This window comes from Eutrigla gurnardus (genome assembly GCF_963514095.1).
Source record: "Eutrigla gurnardus genome assembly, chromosome: 3".
Lineage (NCBI taxonomy): Eukaryota > Metazoa > Chordata > Actinopteri > Perciformes > Triglidae > Eutrigla > Eutrigla gurnardus.
Genome location: NC_139917.1, coordinates 5,973,222 through 5,995,155, shown reverse-complemented (window position 1 = coordinate 5,995,155; position 21,934 = coordinate 5,973,222). Strand labels below are relative to the sequence as shown.

General features: G+C 40.4%; 1 long non-coding RNA gene across 1 annotated transcript in view; it reads right to left on the bottom strand.

Annotated features, from left to right (window-relative positions):
- Positions 1-21,934, bottom strand: part of LOC311010753 — a 222,006-nt gene that overhangs the window by 175,262 nt on the left and 24,810 nt on the right. The window contains exon 2 of the long non-coding RNA XR_014596830.1: positions 16,981-17,035. This is a non-coding gene — a long non-coding RNA (uncharacterized lncRNA). The remainder of the gene's footprint in view (positions 1-16,980; positions 17,036-21,934) is intronic.

Sequence of the window (21,934 nt, the reverse complement as noted above, 5' to 3'; positions counted from 1 at the left end):
ATATGCTACTCGTAAAAGTGGGCTCCTCAAACAGGGTAATTCAATAAAGTAAGTCATTTAACGTGGTGACTGCAAACATTTGCTTCATTTCCACAGCTAAGAACTGAAATGAACAGAACAACTTTTTAAGTCACTGTTTGATCCATCTCGTCTCTGCTCAGATACTGTTTGTAATGGATTAATCAAACCTCAAGGGAAGAATGTGACAAATAGTTATTACAGTCAGACTTTTGTTGATTGTAAATAGATGCTTTGTGAGGAGAATAAATGGCAGAACTACCTGGGATTCCCTTCCATCAAGCCATGTGGGTATATCTGACTAATTAACACTTGTGTTGACTTGACATAATGATACGTTCAAACATGTTTTACATCAGAAGATGGTTCCACATTAACACAAATCCTATCCAAATGTAGTAGGTTAATAATCATGTTTGGTGGATCGCCTGCGCTGAGATGGGTGTGGCGGCGCAGCAGGGGGAGGCGTCACAGATTCAGCTTGGCGTAGCGGAAGTTTCGTGGCAAAAAGCCTCGCCGAGACTGCACCGAAAGCCCGCCAGCTCCAACCTGGTCTACTCTCGGCGTAAGGCGCATTACAGCTGGTGGAGTGGCAGTTTGGCTCACCGGCGCGCAGTGCGCACACGTCACCAAGACCTCACAGGCAGGTTTCCATAGTTCCAGGCACATTTACATACAATAAATAATCACAACAAACACTATTTAATGCAACTAATTGAATCAATACGTGAATTTATATCTATATAGATTGTCCCGTCACATCTGACGTCAGATCAAAGGCGGATGGCACGCGTAACGGAAACTCAGCCTGACTGAATTAACACAGCTGAAACTTGGACCTCTCGGAACAAAACATCAGTTTCATCCTGGGAAAAGTTTGGCCGTCTGGCGCTGGTGCTGCTGCTGCTGCTGCTGTCTTCTGTCATTGGGTTGTCAAGTGACGAAACTTGCACTGCACCTCGCCTCAGCGCATTAAAGGTGAGGAGAGGAGCTCATTTGATTGGTGAAGATCTGAATTGGCTGTGTTAATCCCACTCCACGCCTTTTCTCCTCCCTCTTTCCCACGGTGTAGTCGTGCCTGCGCCCGACTACACCGTGCACGAAACTTGCAAAGTCCAGGCGGACACACCCCGTCGGCGCGCCTGGTGTACGAAACTAGGGCCCTATATGTGAATGGCCACTCAAGGCTTTACACTACATGTCTACATTCACCATTTACATATATTCATATACTGATGGCAGAGGAGCCCATCAGCATTTTGGGGTTCAGTATCTTTCCCAAGGACACTTTGGCATCTTCCGATTGGAGGACGACTAGCTCTACCTCTGAACCACAGCTTTTTAAAGATTAGTTTTTTGGGCTTTTGGCCTTTTTGGAGTGCCATTCAAGCTGGTCAGTGTTTTAACGGGGAGAGAGGGATGACATGCGACATGAGTCAAACCCAGGACCACCACATCGAGGACGTCAAGCCTCTGTACATGGGACGGAGGCCCTAACCACGGCACCACCGGCCGCACCCAATACTCTCATCTTTGACACAATAGTCGTGTCCCCATTCCTCCTTCAAAGTACAAGCAGCGAAGGCCAAGCAGCCTCCGAAATGAGATGGCCTGGTCTCCAATGGATTTCCTGTTTACGTCACCAGCTGTTGTCTAGCAACCAGCTTTGGTTGATAAGAAAGAGAAGAGGAAACTAACATTATCTGATTTAAATGAAGCCAGAGATCATATTTGTTTTTTATTTTGTGTCAGGATGGAGGATATGATTTCTGATATATTTCAGGTTGAGAGTGTATTTTGCTGCATCTCCTGCTGCTGATCCACTCGTAGAAACATACATTAAAACGCAATCATCACTGGTTGATTACTCCGCATCGCCTGTAGGTGTGAATGTGAATGGTTGTCTCTGATATAGACTGGAGACCTGTCCAGGGTACCAATCACAGCTGGGATCTGCTACAGCCTGAGAACATGAACAGGATAATCGGTGATGGATAATGAATGGATCCAACAGTAAATGGGCCTCATTCACCAATATCTTACTACATTTTTTCTTCCGTTATTTCTGTTCCGGTGATTATTTCTTCAAGCTTCAAACTGTTTTTATACCTACCTGCGTCAGTCTCTGCTTTGGGGTCCAAACTAAAGATGGGAAAAGCTTCACTCACTCAACTGGACGAAACAGTGAAAGGATCCAGGAGTGTTGAGTCTACTGTCTCCATTCACCCAGGTCACTTGCTACCACCAAGCAACGTACAGTAATTAAAACGATCGATTGTGTCGCTCGCTACTCCATTTATAACCTGTAAAATCTCATCTTAGTCCATCAGCTGACCCCTAGCATGTGGCTGCTATGAGTTATCACAGACAGGGGAAGTTAATCACTGTGTCAGTGAAACTTCCGCCATACCATGAAACAGAGGACTCGCCGCAGCGGATCACTCAGTGAAACATTTAACCAAACAACGGCTTCCTCGAGTCCCTATAAGCTTAGAGCACTGATCCTGAGTGGGTTAGACTTCCAGATCTAATCAAATAAAACAACTTCACTGTCTGTGTAATACACAAAAACAACAGATTCCTTTAGTGATGTCAAACCCTCAAAGTTGAACCAGGTTCATTGACAACTTATGTTCACTTCACTGTATTCCAGCAGTCTGTGATTTCCTCATGTTAACAATGTGCTGTCGATGGAAAACTGCAAAAATCCTCAAACTGTGATTTTTCCAACAGCTTTTAAAAAGCTGCGAGCACAAGAATATTAAAGCTGACTTTCACAACTGTCAGGTGAAATTCATTCTTCATCTTATGACGTTTCTCTCAAGACAGGCCTTTCTTCTTCCACATCCGACTACAGGAGCATCTGATGATGACGACCATCTCTGACAGCAATTAGAAATGACATCTGAATAAAACCTCTTTATGTATCATTTTAAGGCAGGACAAAATTAATCATCCGTAGACTTTTACTCTTGTGGCGTCTCATTTACTATTCCAACAGTTTCTGAATGCATGAACACATTACAAAAATGTACGACTTGACTTGTTTTGTGAATTTCATTGAGCTGTATTCACTGTGAATAGCAAGACACACATCTGCTGGTTTACTACAGCGGTCACAAATTAAATATGTTTGTTTATTTAATTGTAATAAATGGATACAAATGATGCAGAAATAACTACATAATGATGACTATTTGTAGTTGAAAGTCTTTAGTTTGTACATAAAGCTTCGTTCGGCCTCTGTACTAATCTGAGGTCCTATCGTAGAGATCTGTTGGACCACAGAACACTCCAATATTGTATGTCTCCATTTCTGAGTCAGTGAAGACTGGTGGAAAATATCAACACTAATAGACTTTTGCGTCACAACATCACACAAATGAATTTACCTGTGTTAATTGTGTCATTCAGCGATGCCCGATGGTCAAATTTGCATCTATTCTGTCTTTGTCTCTCTAAATCTGTTTGTGTTTGGTGTGAACAGAGCTCATTAGTTGTATGTGTAGCTTTCTAACTAGTATCCAGTGAAATCAATAACGTACTATTAACATTTTCTTTTGGACCTTCAGAAACAGAAAGTTTAAAAGTTAGCCTTTTTACCAGTGATTATACAACAATTATACAACATATAACCAACATGTTTAGGTACCCCAACTGTCAACAACTGTCCTGATTTGTTTCTTGAATGGATCCTGATTCTCACTGATAACTGGAGCTTGTTAACCAATCAATAACCGACAAAATCCATGTCTTGCATGCAGGCGGTGGTGGAAGAGCCTAACAAGCTGCCCAGCAGCAATAATTATCTGATGCACAAACCGGTTGAATCCGTCATTTACTACCAACTACAGTGTTTGTACAAAACAGCCAACTGAGTCCCCAGTTCACCTCTCCAGGAGAGTCAGCAGCCATGATGTCGGTTTCTTTCCCAGTGAGTCTCCATCAACATCAGTTTAGCTGTGAGGTTGTCAGCTGTCTGCCTGGCATAATGCTACTGTGTCAGGGTTTCACTCAGTCTATTGCAATCCCAACGTAACGTTAGTGAGTGTCCACATGAGGCTATGAAGTGGTGCTGTGTGCACACTTTTTTTCCCAGAAAAATGTCAATGAAAATAAATGCTACAATTCCTCGAGACACAAACGGAGTTCCCGTGTCTCGCTTGGCAGCCAGCTACAACCTGCTGAGTAATGTGGAGGCCTGGATTGAAGGATTAAAGTAAACCCCCAAATTATCAACAACTCCTGCTCAGACACACTTATGTTCATTTTTTAAAACATGTTTTATTATTTGTATTAACTGTGTAACTGATAGCAATTGTCGGTCATATTCCTTGTCAGTAAATGGTTGCATGGCTCATTTTTGCCATGCTTGTTTTCTTCATAATATACATATATATCATAATATACATATACATCATTGTCAAATTGATTTGTCCAATTTTTGATTAACAAACGATCTTGGAGGCATTCTGTGAATGGATTTAGTTTTTTTTTACACATCTGTTCAACTTAAAATATTCTCGAAAGTTCATTTTTTCCTCAGAATATTAGCCCTGTTTCTTGGCCCCATAAATGTTTTCTTTACTACTTTAGCCCATATACATCATTGTATGGAGCCAAATAGATATTTTTTTTGCCAGGTATAAAAAAACAACAAAAAAACACTCAGGGCTCAAATTAATGAATGTTAATGTTTATCTGTGTCTGCTGGATGTGTAAACAGCCTACATGGGTCTTTTTAGCAGCTGTTCTGCTGCCCACTGATTCCTTATTAGTTAATGTTGAGAAATGGCATGTATTATGCAGTTCCTTCTCCAGCTGATGGGCTTCTTAAAATGCTCTTAGCACTCTGAGAAATGATCACAGATTATCAGGTTCTTCTTGCCCACTTGCAGAGTGTCTCTAGTAAAGATTAAGCAAATGCAAGAAGATGTCTAAGTTGGGCTTTACAGTAGTCTTAAGATGCCTTATGGTTACTGGCAGAAAAAATACTCAGCATTGCTGTTAAATGCAGAAATGTTGACTGTGGACTTATTCTGACTACTTTTAATGTACCATCATCTCTCTCCCTCAGTGTAAGACGTTGACCCGTCCCTCCCCAGGTCAAGTTCTGCACAGCAACCTCTTTAACCTAGAACACCAATGTCGGGTGATTTTCACCCACACACAAATTGTTGTCATGTGATTTTCATTGTGTTGCTGTTGTCTGAGTTGTGTGGGTCCTTGGGTAGCTTCAGGATGCTCACTGATGTCATTAAGGTAGGTGTGTTTCCCTGCTCCCATCCCTGTTTTTTTCGATAGGCACTTCTTCCAGTGATTTTCACCCGACGTTAGTGATTGAGAGTACAATTCGTTTTTGGGTAGACTTTAGATGTCAGGTAAAATGCAAATAACTTAACGGGACAGGAACGGGTGGACCAAAGAACAAGGCCCGGTTTCCCGATAACGTCCACTCTTAGCACGCTACGAAGACTCCTACGTTATGACTTACCAAAGTTGTTTACCTCTATAGTCTTGGTTCCCGAACGGTCTCTTAGGAGTCTTCTTAAGAAACACTCCTTACGTCGTACGTACACGGCGCTGTCCAGAAAGAAAGTGCTGAAATCGACTGCTCAGAGTTCGATTTTCCATTTCATGCGCAGGTGCATGACAGCACTATATTATAAAATGTAGGCTATTGCAGTGTTTGAGAATAAAACATTGCTAGAAATCGTAACTCCATGGGATTGAAGTTGATCCTTATGAAATTATGTATTCCAACAGCTCCGAGGACGGCGACGTCTTTGGTTCAGCTACTTCTGAGGTTGAGGTAAAGCTAAGCCTTATTTTTATTTTCTTCATAAATGAATTAAAACCACTGGTGAAACACAACACTGGCAATGTGCAGTTCCATGCGCAGCGGGGATTTCTGGATTACCGTACAGTGGCGGCGACTAGCGTCAGGAGCTGAAACATCACTATGGTAGAGCTAAGAAGGCTCTAAGAGTGCTCCAGACCACTCTTACCAACGTATGACGTACGAAAGAGATTCGTAGCAAAGAACGTTTCGGGAAACACGCGAAATGTCCAGGTCCCTAGCTCCATTATTTTTTTTAATTTTAGGACTATTTCGGTAACAAGTCACTCATTTCTCACTGATTTTAGAGCCTTTTTATAGGGTCCCCCCACGATACAATTTTTTTCGTTTAATGAGACGTTGTATAGGAAGAAATAAAAGAAGAGTACTTCAACCTAACTCAAAAATAGAAGACTTCAATGAATGTGTGGGTGAAATATTATATACTACAACAATATACTCTGTACAGACAGTTCATTAAATCAAGGACGGCCCAGTCAGAACGCTAGAAAGAATATTACAGCAATTTACTAGCAGAAAACATGAAGTATACATGGTCATAACAAATAGATAAGGATGGAGACAGAAATCCCAGCTCAATGTTTCTCACACCAGTGAAGGACACAGAGATTAGACACCTGGTCTACAAATGCGTAGCCAAAACTTCTACTGATGTTGATGCGCCACTATACTCTGACTTGGACATGAGGCGATTGGACCCCCTTCAGACTTTGTTACATGATGAGACTGCTGCTCACTCGTGATGAACTAAAACGGACACGTGTGCAGACACACACGTAATCTGTATGCACTGGACTTCAGCTCTCTGTACCACCTACTGCTGTAACATGTTATGTCAAATATCACAAGTAAAAGGAAAAGTTATGTCAAGTGGAAAATGCAATGATAAGAAAAGATTATGATGACGATTTTATCCTGTGGGTAATGGGGGCGGGACTAGATAAGCCTTGGCTTCTCCCGCTTTCCCTTTCGGCCATGTGTATTTTACTATGTGAAGATGTGTGATGATGATTTAATGGACATGCCCGAAATAAACAAATAAATAAAATAAATAAATTTGCCCTGTATTGCACACACACACACACACACACACATCATGTTTATGGAATGTCTTCCCTGTGAACATCAGACAGTTTGATTGTGCCTCTCTCTCTTCCTCTCCCCCACCTCTTTAAAATAAAAACATCCAGAAAGTAACTATATGTTAACAGGTATCTCAAGATGATCCTTATTTTTCAAAATAAAAGCGAATACATAATTCTATTCTAACATGATGCTCAGGATGTGGCTTGTTTTTCATAATAAAAGCCCCCAACTCTGACTGAAAATAAAGGAACTACCTTGTATTTCAAAATAAAAGCCCCAGAACAAAACTTTTCCAACAGTAAATAATAATATTGGTTTTATTTAAATTTTCAAGTAGAGTTTACTTATATAACCCATTCCATTCAGCTTGAATCAAACCTTAAATATAATATTCCACATTTTCTATGATTTATTTTTAATTATTCAATTTTTCAAAGACCATTGAAACCATTCCCCCTTCAAATTCAAATATTCCTACTTGTTCACCTTATTCACACATTAAAGTCAGCGTAGCAGAAATTGTTCTTGCATTTACAATTTGATTTTGGATTTATAAAAAGAAATTGCTCACTGGCAAGTGTACGAAAGGTTTCATGAATCCGAATATTTTTGGCGTACGTACATTTCCTCATTCCTATTATATTTATTGTGGACCCTTCAGGTAAAAATGTAGACTGGAAGAAATGAAAATCTGCAACCCAGATTATATTGGGTGGTTGAAGAACGGTGAGTACTTGTGGCTGTGGATGTGGGATTAGATCAAACTACAGTGTGTTTGTGGTCTTCCAGTGTAACCGTGAGGTTCATTGATGTGTTTTTAATAGTTGTTGGACAATTGTGGAGTTCTGTAAAACAAGGAACGAAGACACATGAGGTTTTGGACACACTCAATGTTGGTTTGGGTCTTTTCATGTGGGTCAGAAAATAAAGATTGGTCTGCTCTTTAGTTCAAAGGACACAGTAAATCGACTTTTAGACATTCTCTAAAGGCCGGGAACAAGCTTAACATAAACCCTTATTAATTCAACAATATTTACTGGAGTTATCCATCATTTTAATTTTGGAAATCTGAGTAAATCATAGATTAGGCTACTCGAAAATATTTCTTTAAAGACTTGATGCAACTGGGCAGCGAATTTCAGCTCGACATGAATGTACTCTCTGGAAGCGAGTCAGATCTTTTCTTTGAAAGCAGCTATGAGGGAGCAGCAGTGTCTTTGTTCAGGCACCTCCCTTAATATGAAATAGTGATCACTACTTAAACTGCTGCTGCCAAAAGTAGATCTATACCTGTAGCTCCACCTGCTTCATCTACAAAGACGCCACAACATGTTTGATCGGTTCCTGATGAAAAATTCATCTTTTACCAATGTTTTCACACTGCATCAGATCTGTACATTAGGCCAGGACTTGCACCATGATCAAACATGCCTTTGATTAATAAAGAAATGTTGTGAAATAAACTTAAAATCAACTGTTAATACATGGAAGTGAGTGGCTCCTGGCAGTACGTGAGTGGTGTGTGTGTGTGTGTGTGTGTGTGTGTGTGTGCTGTCACACTGAGAAGCAGCAGGCGAATATTACACACTGAGAAGTAAATATTCACTTAGAGATAAAATCATGAGCACCTTTCTGTTTCATATACCTCTTTCTCCCTCAATCGTCCCTCTCTTTCTTCTCTCTGGCTAGATATATATGTACACCTCTCTCTCTCTCTCTCTCTCTCTCTCTCTCTCTGGTTGTAGGTATACTTCACTGACTACACATCTGCCTTTATCTACACGAAGCAGACTGCAGTCAGTAGCTCTGTGTGTGTGTGTGTGTGTGTGTGTGTGTGTGTGTGTGTTAGCAGATATAGTGGCTGGAGCAGTGGATTTTGGACAAGGCTTTTTTCCATTCATCTCTCTCTCTCTCTCTCTCTCTCACACACACACACACAAACACACACACACACACACCTTAAATGCTGCAGAGTGTGTATTGTGGCATTAACACCTCACAGAGGGGGACATTTAAGGCGGGGTGGGGGGTGGGGTGGGGTTAAGATGGGGTACACAGTGAGAGTTGAGTGGCTTGTCTTAAAAAGCACTGACGCTAAACAGATCTTTATCAGGGAGAATTTTCTGCTGGGTAGCAACAGCTTTGTGGTGTTTCTGAACGGAAGAAACACACCAGCTGAATCTGTGGCGATGTTAACATTTTTCTATTTGTTTGCTTAAAAAAAGGAAAGAGTTCATTTTCTTAATAGCTCTGGACTGGGTCATCCCCGCTAATGTCTCTTTATTAATAATAAGATAAAAACTCACATGTCTATTTCACTAACACATTACACTGCAGTCAATGTCAACAGTGATGGTTTCAATAAAGTCTGTGCTAAAATATTTGACTGCCCATAACAAGAAAACATATCGTATTATTTATTTATCATTCCTTTTATGAGACATCACTTGCATAAAATGTATATACTTCTACTTGTGAATTTGAAATCACCTGAAAAATGTTCTCTTCATCTCCTTCATGTAAGCAGGCCAGTTGTGTCCGAGTCTGGAGAAACTGCAGTTTAATACGATGTGACAGGATATGACCAACTGAGTGCGCATCGTGATATACATATATATTTATAAATAAAGACATTTTTAAAAATTTGTTTTCTCACATTTGAAATCCCCGCACTGTGTACTGACTGCACACCAACAACTGTGTCTTCTTAAAAAAAACAACAACATCTCTTTTCACAAGTTTTGGGTTTGGTTTTAAGTATGTTAGGTTTGATATAGCTTATTTTAGAATCAGTATTTTTATTGTCCCCTTTTAATTATTTATTAATTTAATAAAAATACATCCTTTTTTTAAGCAGATTAATGTCATGTTTTTGTTAAACTTTCTTTTTATATGTAATACCCTACTACTTTACACATTCTAATATATATTTGCCTTTTCTTTATATTAGCTACGTTGTGAAGTTGCATCTGTACCGGTGTAAACTCTCGTCCTGCTTTACCTACTCCATTTAAAAGAACATGCAAATTGTATGCATTAAGATGCTTGTTGCATTAGATCTGGTTTTGGTCACTGATTGTATCCTATTAAACAAACCTAAATGATCATGGTTCCAAATGTAGTCCTGCCAGATCACCTGACTGGGACTTCTCAGCAAACAGTCCACCTCTGACAAGGGCAGTTAAAGGAATACTTCCTCCACAATATGGATATATAGCAACAAACACATTCCACACTCATCTAAAACACTTCTGCCCGAGGGTCCATCAGTATCCTAGCTGGACAGAGATCTCAGATGTTGATCCTGGACTCTGCTGGAGTCATTCTCCCAGTTTGGGGGTTACAGCCCCGAGTTCTCCGATTAACACCGGAACCACTAATGCTTTTACTCTCCACATCTTTTCTAGCTCCTTTTCAATCCTTGGTATTTTAGGAGGCACAAGAGAAAAAGTTCAAACACGTGGTGAGTAATTGATATACAAATGGTCATTTTGAGGGTTTTCCTTTAAGCTCTGACCTGCTCCAGCTGAGTTTTAAGTCAGTCTTCCCTTGCTCTGGCATGATGGGCCTCAAAGCCCTGTTCAGGCCTCCATCCACATTATAGAAATGGCCTTAAGCTATAAAGCTGCCAGCTGCATGGAGCGTGACCTCTGACCTCCCTGTGTTTCCCTGGGTGAAGGTCCTGTATTATTAATCATCTTTCCAGTCCCACGCTGCTCATCCATCCAACCGCTCTCCTTCTGTCTGCGTCCAGTCGCCAGTCCATCACGAGACTCTGAGACAGAAGGAAACCTCCAGCCAGCAGAGCTGCATGTCGTTGGACCGACAACTCTCTAAGCGCTCGTTGGCGAGCCACTGTAACCTTTTTCAAGGAAAATCCACCTCTTTGTTTGTCACCGAAAACTTTCCAGCCAGCGGAGGGGAGCTTGGCAAGCCACAGAGGTTGTGATAAGCTATTTAAGAAGGCATTTATATTTCATTTCAATCAGAGCAAATCCACTCTAATTAAAAAAATTCATTGTAAACTACTCAACCTTTACTGGCGACTTCCCATTCCCAATAATCAGGTGAAGTCATTAATGAGCGACCGCTAGCGCTTAATTTCTCCCCCCACTAAGTCCACTCTCTCTTTTGCATTTTTATTTCCTTCAGTAAGAACGGAGCAATAAAACGATAAGAGAAGTTGCCGGGGAAAAAACCTTTAACACTTGGAGTAATTACTTCTCTTTGTGTCTTTCTTTTTAAATTAATTTTAATTACAGGCGTCAGCGTTGCCTGTAAATGTCCACTTTCTGCTAATCTAAAGTAATGTGACTGCTAATGAAGAGGGAATTGAATGTGTGGAGCCAAGTGGCCTTTTGGCTTCGAGACACTCCCCCGCTGGCTCACTTACCCAGTGGTCAAGGATACATGGGCAGGTGGACACACACACACACACACACAGAGGTTGATTTGAGCACTGGTAGCTTGAAACATCCACCACAAATGTTCAATTGTCATTATTAATAGTTCCATACAGTGATTCGGTAGAAACAATCCTGTCATCAGGGAACTTTGGCTTTGGTGAAGCCGTTGTTTTCTTTCATGTACATGCCAAGGCTTGATGTAAATGTTGTTCAGTTATAATGAGCCTCATTGCCACTCATTTCATACTAAGAAGCTTTTAATTGTTGAACAATCTGTAAAGGTCTGATAGATTAAGTGATGGTTTTATGTAACCCCTCATCATCCACTTGGCCCCATTAATGTTGGAAAACTCTTCAGTGTTTGACAGTGTTGTGTATCTGCAGCTTCCAAACTCATCATTGAAGCTAAGTCATTTCAGTAGAGTGAAATCCTCGAGGATGTTTTAAGGATGCCCCATACATTGAGATGTTCTAGATTGCGTTATCTTACAATTGATGCACGGTGCGTCGACTCCAATTTAAAATGACTTCCATGGGTTGGAACAATGTTTTGCTGCGCGGTATGAATTTGTATCCACAGATGGAGCAGTGAGCTGAACGGTGATCACATTAGCCGCTGTGGCCGATCCCTCCTGACAAACAATCACTTTGTGATGAAACCTGACGTTATAATATACAACAGCCGTTAGGAAAAATAATACCCATTCACACACACACACACATGCTGACCATCGAGAGCAATTTAGGTCCAGTGTCTCGTGTCAAACAACAAAAACAAATTTCAAAGAAAAACTGTTATTATAAAAATGTTCAAAATGATACATGATGTTTACAGCTTCATTACTCCTCAACCACACCGGGACGTTAGGCTTCTCTCGCGAGTGGAAACATAATCGAGAAAAGGAACTGGTGAACAGAGTTGACATATATACACATACATACAGCAGCAGTTTGCTAACAAGTTTGCCACAATAACTCTATTAGGTGAAAATACGTCAATGTGTTTTCTGGTGGTTCCGATGTCTCCAAGTAGACTTATACAGCTTTAAAATACAGTCACATCCAGTGCAGTTTTAAATATTTTTTATACAGCCTATTTTTATCTGTAAAGTAAATTGAAATTGGTTATAATCTGTGAATTATGATAATATGAGTGAATAAATAAAAGTGGTGCAGTGGTCTTTGTAATGAGCTCTTGTAAAGTGGGATTAGTCCTGTCACTATAGTAACATGTCAACAAAGGGCATCCATGTGTCAGTAAAATCACTCTGAAGTCAGAGTTAGAGGAACCGAGGTTCATGTAGAATCTGTGTATCTGCTGGGATGTAGACTATGGACTGGTATCTGGGGAGACTTTTGATATCCAGTTAAATGCTGCTAAGCTAGCAGCCGGGGAAAACTTACAGGAAACACTCTGGAATAAAGAACCATAATGACAGCTTTCTGTTGCTAACGTCAAACAAAACGAAATGTTATTTAAAGCTTATGAATAGCACACACCTACTGTTACAGTATATTAACGCGCAATGGCGATATATTAAATAAATATAATTTATTACATGTCAGCTTGCAGGGCAAATTCGAGATCCAATTGGTCACTCGATGAATTAAAACCAAAGTTAAAAAAAATTAATGATCAGAATGTTGGAGAATTTTGTTTCGTTCATTAAATGTGAGTTTTGGTTTCTAAATTCCAATGTTGTTGTTGCCGCTGAGCAATAACGACTCTGGGCCTTAAGATTAGCATGAATCCCAACTACATCGTAGCAGGTGTGTGCGGTGATGATCACACGTGAGACACTTTGCAGTCCTTGAATCTGAAAAACATTGAGTTTCAGCGAGGGCTGTGATTGGCTAATAAAGTCTCTGCAATGCAACGCCATAGGTAACAAAAAGTAGGTCATGGCTCTACGTTCCTGCCAAAGAAACATGGCTACGCTGCATGTTAGCACTTGGTGAAAAAAGTAGCATGCCAAGATGAGAGTCATCGACAGTTTGCGTTTGAACTCGTGGTCTCAAAACAAGCGATAAGTAAGGAAGAAAGAAGGAAGTATAGTCGTGCTCGAACGCCGTCAAGGGTCAATACACCCCAGAAATGTGTCTTTCTATTGTGTGGATGGTTGAATGTGTAGCACCACACACTCACTTAAAGAGCCAACTTTAAGACACTCCAGACAAGACACAATCATGACTCAGCAGAGCTAAAAGTAAGACATAAGTCTTAATGCGTTCCATTATATTTGTATATTATTTTGAATTGTTGCCTCGCACCTGAATTTACTTTTTTTTCTCCTTTGCATAAATGAAAATATTTCCATCATCAATTGTTGCTGGACATTAATTTGCTGATGTTGTTAATGTTCTGCGGGAGAGTATTCCACCTGCCCTTCCCCCGATGTTGAAACAAAACCGACACCTTTTGGAAGAATGAGCGACACCACTTTTCTAGAATGACCACATCTGTTGACCACAACCATCTTGCGGTCTTAAACTTCGATAATGTGATGAAGTCAGAATTTCATGTTGTCGCAAATCAGATCCGGAGAGTGAAGATTAATGCGACTGTGAATACTGATGTGATAAATATGTCTCTATTTTTAAAATGAGACATGAGAACACGACATATGAAGTTAGAATGATACACAATAATGGAAAAAGAGAAAGCTGACTAGACACTAGTGGTGTGCGATACTCCAAGATTTGGTATTGATCCGATACCAAGTATATACAGGGCCAGTATCGCCGATACGATACTTAATAATTAAGGTGGATGCATCATCAAATTGCTAAATCTGAATCAATTTTCATGACCTTTAAGTGTTTTTTTGTGATTTTTCCTTTAAATTATTAATTAGTTTAAACCCAGAACAGAATTTGGGCATTTATTCTTTGTAAATAGAAAATACTTTATTATCAAAAGTTTTTGCTCAGATAGAACAGTTACAAAACTACAAAATGGAAATGAAATACAATTTCTCTTAAGTAAACAAAGTGTACAAAATTACTCCACCACAAATGTTATAAAACATTTAAAACAAATTACAAATTACAGTGTGAAACTGAAACTAAAGCATCAATCTCATTACACTGGTATCGATCAACATCAATGTTCTATCCATATAATCGATTTTTGGATCGATCCGTCCACCACTAACGGACAGCTCCGTAAAAACATAAATCACAAATATGATGTTTTGTTTTTGGTATTCATCCAAATTAATAACAACAATGATATTGTTACGTGGAAAAAATATATAGCAGCAAGATTTTAATAATAATAAAAAAAAGAAACTCAACACACGAAATAGCTAAAAGCAGAATCATGTTAATAAAAATATGGGTCCGCCAACAGACGAGGCCTCAGTCTGACATCCTGTTTAATCCCAAAATGACTCATTTTGCGTCTGTTTTCACAGCAAGTCGTGAAAACGCCGCAGCCAGCTGCTGCACCCTGTTTCCAAGCAGGCAGGATCACATTATTACCTGGCACACACACACACACACACACACACACTCTCTCTCTCTCTCTCTCTCTCTCTCTCGCTCTCTCACAGTAACAACATGCTCATACCTCCTTGGTGGTTCATCGGGTTGCAATCCTCCAGTCCGCCATTTTGTACGATCTCAGATGAGGTACTTAAATATCCTAAAATGTCCGCCATGCAAAATGAGCTCAACTGAACATCCTCCGTGATAAAATGGAAAAAATAAAAACAAAGTTGAACTTCTCCTCCTGGCTTATGTTGAAGAAAGTTTCCCTTCATATTTTTTTTTCATCTCCAGTTTAGTTCAATTACTCTGTGTCTGGAGGATTTGTGGGGTGATTTGATCAGTTTTCCTGGGCGACTTGATGAGCTTTGTGAGAACTCATCCCTCGGGTCGTAGCGCTGTGGGCCCATAATAATGTCATCTGTCTCTCCCTCGCCCTCTCCGCCTCTCTTTCTCTCTCTCTCCCCGTCCTTTCACAGATTTGTGTGTTTGATAGAGGCCTCAGTGAGAGACCAAGCGCTAACCTTTACTGCATTGGCTCACACTTAATCCCCTCACCCTGGGGTGACTGGCACTCACACACACACACACACACACACACACACAATACATGCACCCCCCACTCTTTCTCTCTCACATACACGCTGAAACATACACGTGCTTGTATTTTGTAGACTCATCCCACGTTAATGTGCATGTTTCAGTGTTCAGCCTTTTAAGTCACAGAGGGTTTGATCAAAGAAGCTACACTGACAACAGCAAAGAAATAAAAACTAAATATGATAATATACATTTATTTCATCTTTAAAATTTGTTTAAAAAATAGCCTTCAGCATTCCGGGTCCAAAATCCCTTCTTCATTCATTCATTGTCCAACAGTAAATACACTGTGTGTGTGTGTGTGTGTGTGTGTGTGTGTGTGTGTGTGTATATATATTAATTATCACTGAATGTGTGTCACATGCAGGGGGATTGTAACTTTTTTGTTGCATTGAGTATAAATGTGGTTGAGACACTAAAATAACAGGAAATGGATGGACGGTACGCGGGGGCGTTTCGGGACACGGAGCTGTGGGATGATGTTAGAATCCAGATTTGATGTCGATGGTGGTTTCGTCTCTGATTCCTGCCACGCATGTTCATATTACCGTTTTCATCTCCTGCACGGCCGAGCAAAGCAATCTGAATCACACAGTCAGACTTTCATCATTTGGATCATATAAATGGTGTTGCCACTAATTGCTGCTGTCTGTTATTTTGTCATCTAATACGTATGATGTGGACTTACAGATCTACTTTTTACATCTGTACATTTATTTTCCCTGTTATGCTTTTTTGGGGGATTTTATTGAACGAGTGAAATTCAAACTTGAACTTCGTTTAACCTGAACTAAAAATCCACAATCACTTTGACAAACATCCAAATGCAATTCTGTAAGTAAGACGTCCAGTTTTCATGTCAATATAATTGATTAGTGATACAGAAATGTCATGAAACATGTCATAGATCAATACAGATACAGACTGTAATCAGATTACTGTTTTTATATCATCCATGAACCGCTACACACATCAAACTCTATCTTCACACACACACACACACACACACACACCTCAGAGGGTAGTGTAGTGATGATATTGTCTCTTACCAAACAACAATGACATATACTGCTGGAGGCTTGGACATGAAAACACATACTGGCTCACACACACACACACACACACACACACACACTGCTTGATTCCCTCAATAGGAGAGTGGGTACAGCGGGCAGGGAGCTGGACCCCTCTGTGGAGCTTTGGATTATGGGATAGCAGTATGATGCAAGAAAATAATAGAGAGGTGTGAACAAAGAAGGGGGGGGGGAGAATAAAAGGAAGGACATGAAGGAAGGAAGGAAGGAAGGAAGAAAGAAAGAAAGAAACCATTAAGATGGCATTCGAGGAGGAGGAGGGATGACAGGAAGGAGGGAAGAGGAGGAAGGAGAGAAACTGTGAAATGTGGAGAAAATGATGGAAGGGAGGAAAATAAGTAGTGAGAACGAAAAGGAAAGGAGGAGGGAGAGAAGAAATGGAATGAAGAGGAGGAACAGGGCAAAGAACAAAATCCTGTTGACTTACATGTGCTGTTTTCAGTCGCTCACTTCAGAAGCAACGGATGGAAAGAAGCAATAACCTGTAGGGAAGGAGAGAGAGCGAGAGTGGAGTCACTTAAGGTCACTCGTCTTTCAGGGAAAGAATTTCCTATAAAATTTTAAATTGCAATAAAAAAAATCAAGCAGACTTTGCTGATTTATTTAATGCGTTATTTTATAGCAACACAAAGACGACGTCAGAAAGTGTGAACCGAAAGGTGTGAAGATGAAAAGTGGTGGAACTTCAACAATCCTAAAAACAAATATCATTATGAGGAGATGTACTTCTGTGTGCACCCGTCTCACCTCACACGCTCACCAGTCTCACCCGTCTCACCCATCTCACCTCACATACTCAGAAATTAACAGTGACACAGTTCCTCATCATGACCTCGTGCTCTCTTTACGTGGCGTTTGCGAGCTCCTCAACTATATGTGAGTTCTTAATATGACGCCGCATGTGTATGCAGAGACCGGCCTGACAACAGCTCTCTAGCGCCATCTACTGATCCGCACACTAAGGAAGACATACTGGGAAACTGCCACAGCAGCACTGAACCCTCCCAGTAACAACCGTTAGAGAAGGCTTGTCATTAAAATGCATAATGTGAAGCAATAGTGTTTGGACATGATTTTATAGATCTAAAATAGTATAAACATGGAAACCAACGCAGCATTATAGAGGAAGTGTAGAGGAAGCTGAGACTGAGGAGGAGGAGGAGAAAGGAAGGAAGAAGAGGAGGGAATGTGATACTTTCTTGTTCATATGTGACAGTCAGACGTCGTAGAAACAAATAGAATTTGTTTCATTCTATTAATTCCACTTTAAAATGTCTAATTGGTTAACTAGCAAATGCGGTGTAAAAACATAATTGTATTAAAATAAATTTGGTGTTTGAATTGTTTTTCCAATGGAGGTTCTTTGATGTGTGTAAAATATAAAAAAAGTATTTTCAGTAGGACTTTTTTGTGTACAGTATTACAGAATTTGATGATAATTCTCATTCAATTCAACCTTAACAGCGTTTTTACAAACCAATTCATTTCATATAAAATTGAACCAAATGTGCTTCAATAAAATAAAATTAAACAACGACTACAACGTAACAATGATTTTGAATATGATGGTGTTAAATTACACGCATGTGAGGTTAGTGTGTGTCCCAGCATGCAATGGGGCAAAAACCATGAACCGATCTCCTGTCTGTGTCATATATCACTCAAACACACACACACACACACACACACACACACACACTGTGAGCTGATTGTCTGTAGGAGGAAACAGGTCGACCGAACCAAAACACACACACACACACACACTGTAAGAAATCCAACCCAGAACGTTGGGAGTCTGATTCTCATCCACATCTGTATTTCTTCGTACACCCTAACATTTTGCCTGTAACTCTTTAACACATTACTCCTAATATTTACTTATTATTATGTATATTATCTGACTTGTTATTATAATTGTACTATTGTAACTTATCTGTCCTGGAAGAGACACCCCTGTCCTTCTGGAGGTTTCTCTTGTGTGTGTGTGTGTGTGTGTGTGTGTGTGTGTGTGTGTGTGTGTGTGTGTGAGGTGAGAATACGCTGTAAAAAACTTTTAGTGATGCATACCAGACTATTTGTCCCACTGCTTTTCTCCCACCTTGCAGTGTGTGCTCTCTAACAAAAGTACTTATATAACTACTAACAGGTTCTTTAACCATATTTTTTAACTGTGCATTGAATTGTGAGAGCAGGAACCTCCGCTAGCCACATCAAAACTGTTATTTGATTTTCAGATTTGGAGCAAATTTGTACAGTGTATTTTTTTTCTTACAGTGTCGGTCTATTTCTTAAAGTGAACTACATGTGTGTTGAATGTTGCAAACGTGTCTCCTATTTCATTGCATCCGTACATCAGGATTAGTGACCAGACTAAACTCATAAAAATTGTCCTATAGATATGCAGAGTAGCGTAATAACAAACATGCTGCATTCCTAACCAGCATTTCCACAACAGTGTGTGATCCTGCGAGTTTCACATTAAACCAATGTGCTACTGATCTGGGTGGTAAATCCACCAGTGAAACATGGGCCAGGTGGATGAACCTTCTAGAATCAATGTCAACACATAAATGTGTGTGCACTTACTGGGAAAATACAATAAAAATGACTGGCAACAGAAAGTGTCCATGTTCCCAGTGCGGGCAGCATGGTGAAGGAAGCAGCGGGCTGGCTGGATGTGTGTGAGCTGGTCCTCCGTTATCTGGAAGTCCTTCAGCTGGACGAGAGAGAATCATGGCGGCCATCAATCACCATCCAAGTCCCAGACTGGAGGTTCTGACAGAGGACACGAGGAGGTGACACTGCAAACACACAGCTGGAATCTCAACATGATGGGATGGAACCATCTCTTTAAAGGAGACCAGATATATACTGTATGTGGTGAAGGCACTCCCTCTTGAATGACTCAGTGGTGCAGAAATGTTTTGCAAATAAAATTGTAAATAATTTGCTCGAACAGACAATGTAAACAATGGATTGAAGTTATTTTTTGATGTTATTTTCTTCTCAACCTTTGAGTCGTGACCCTCCAGATTAATCAGGTTGTCCGATGTGCTGCAGACGCTGTGTCGTTATGTGTTCAGTGACTCTCACAAATACATTCAATACAATCTATTCTATTCTTCATTCCCCAGTCTACAATATGTTATTCTCCACGATGTCCCCTTGAGAATCACTGCATTACGTTTGTTTCTTAGACCTTTGCTGTTTTTCTCTGTTTTGAATTGTAAATTTGAATTGACAACTGTTTTTTTTTTTCTTTGACTAACAGGAATATATTCATAAGGGTACTTATGTACCAATATACATCCATAATTCTGCATTTTACAATTTGTTATCAAGCAAATACTATTCACGTTGTGAAGGTGAAATTGGTTGCCATGCTTTCCCTAATTATGGTATTATTATGGTGCCTGCTGGATTATTCATGTCAGAGAGACTTGGAGGAGCTACTTGCGAAGCGTATGCTGCGTTTAATTGTAAATCATTACCTAAGACCATTCAACTTCCAGTCCAAGAAAAAGAAACAACAAACTAATGGAAGTGAAGAAGGAAAGTCATTAAGAAGTTATTCAAAATATGTTTGATAAAAAAGTTAAAATGGTCATAATTCCCCTCTTTAATATCTACTTAATTTATTCAAGTTTCCCCAAGATTGTGAAACACTTTGCTGAATAATCACTGTGACTGAATAGGGCTTGAAGGCATTGTAATAAAACAATGGGAACTACGTTATTTATTTTCTCTGGTGCTGTCGACGTTACCAGCTTTGTTGTTCACAATGTAATGTCATTCATTTTACACTATGATGTATAACCTGTAATTATCCACGGGTGTATGTGTGTGGGTAATGTAGAAAAATACAGTATCACGAGTGGAAGAAAGGTTTTTATTCACACCTCCATCCAGATTTAAGAGGGTGGAAAAAAGAGGACGTTAGCTAGCCGAGCAAAATACACAATTTAAATAAAATCTTGTTTTTTAAGATTTGATTTTATAAAAACATTTATAAAAATAAAAATGTTAATGATTAAAATAATAAATGGATGATTTATCATCATGTAATGAACTGGCAATGCTGCCTCCTCTAAATGCTATGGCTCCTTCTCATTAAAGGAAAAATCAGAGGATACATAAAGCTAAGATTTGGCAAGTGACACTTTCCCTCCTCCTCCTCCTCCTCCTCCCTCTTAACTCCAGTCTTCCAGATTCTTCTCTTCCCACTAAGGGCCTCCTTCTGGCAGGTGACAGCTCAGTGGATGGGCCCTTTAGCTAGCTCCCGGATGTCCTGAGGGGGGGCCAGGCTTTGTCCAGAGGCAAGGGGCAGAGTCGAGGGAGCTTCCCCCAGCTCCCCTCACCCTGGCCCAGGCCTAATGGTGTGGAGCGAGGCCCTTCAGCCCCGCTGCTCTACAAGCATCAAAACTATGGACAGAGAGGCAGCGGTGGAGCCCTGTTCTCAGTTCCACTCTGCTAAACAGGTGAACCAAAAGAAACACAAAACACACACACACACACACACATACAGGCCTGCCACTTCTTCTCAAGGACATTGCAGAAGCATTGCATGAGTTTTAGCTCTTCCGAGAAAAACACACTGTATCGGCAGAAGTTGTGTTTAATGCGTGTGTGTGTCTGTGTGTGTTTTGTGTGTTTTATGTGTGTGTGCGTGTGTGTGTGTAAGTCCCTCAGAGTAGGACAAGTTTACGGTGACAGAAGTTTAATCCCTGTGGTTTTCTGGGTTTGAGTTTAAACAAGGAAGCAAGTGGAAGCGTAGTCTAGCCCCTCTTACAAGTCTTTACCCGAGTGGAACTGCTGTCAAATAAAAACCTCTTCCCAAGAAATACCACAGAGGACGAAAGCCTCTGGCACCGGATTTCTCTCCCCGCTGAGAGAAGCGTCTGAGCGGGAGCAGAGGGCTTAAAGTAGCGTTAGGCCGATACTTTGGGCTGATATTGGCCTTTGATAAAAAAAAAAATCAGTTTGGGCCGAGCCTGTGTGGTCCGTCTCTGATATGATGGAGGTTCCTGCCGGACCACAGATAGTCATTTCATTCTTATTATTTTTATATCAGATGTTGGAGCAAAAAAAAGAAAATCATTTCAGTTTTGTTGTGGGAGGATTAAACTCCACACTGCAGTTAAGCCTCGTGCTGTCGGTACCATCTCCACTCGACGGCATATTCAGACCCAGACTCCCAGAAAGGACATCCACACACGGCAGAGCATCATTTACATCAAATGCAGGAGTCATCAGTCTCGTAGACACAAACGTTCACATACACGGGTCATTTAGGGCCACCAGTCAACCTAACATGCACGTCTTTACACTGGGAGGAAACCGGATCACTCAGATTCAAACCCAGACCCCTCTTGCTGTGAAGC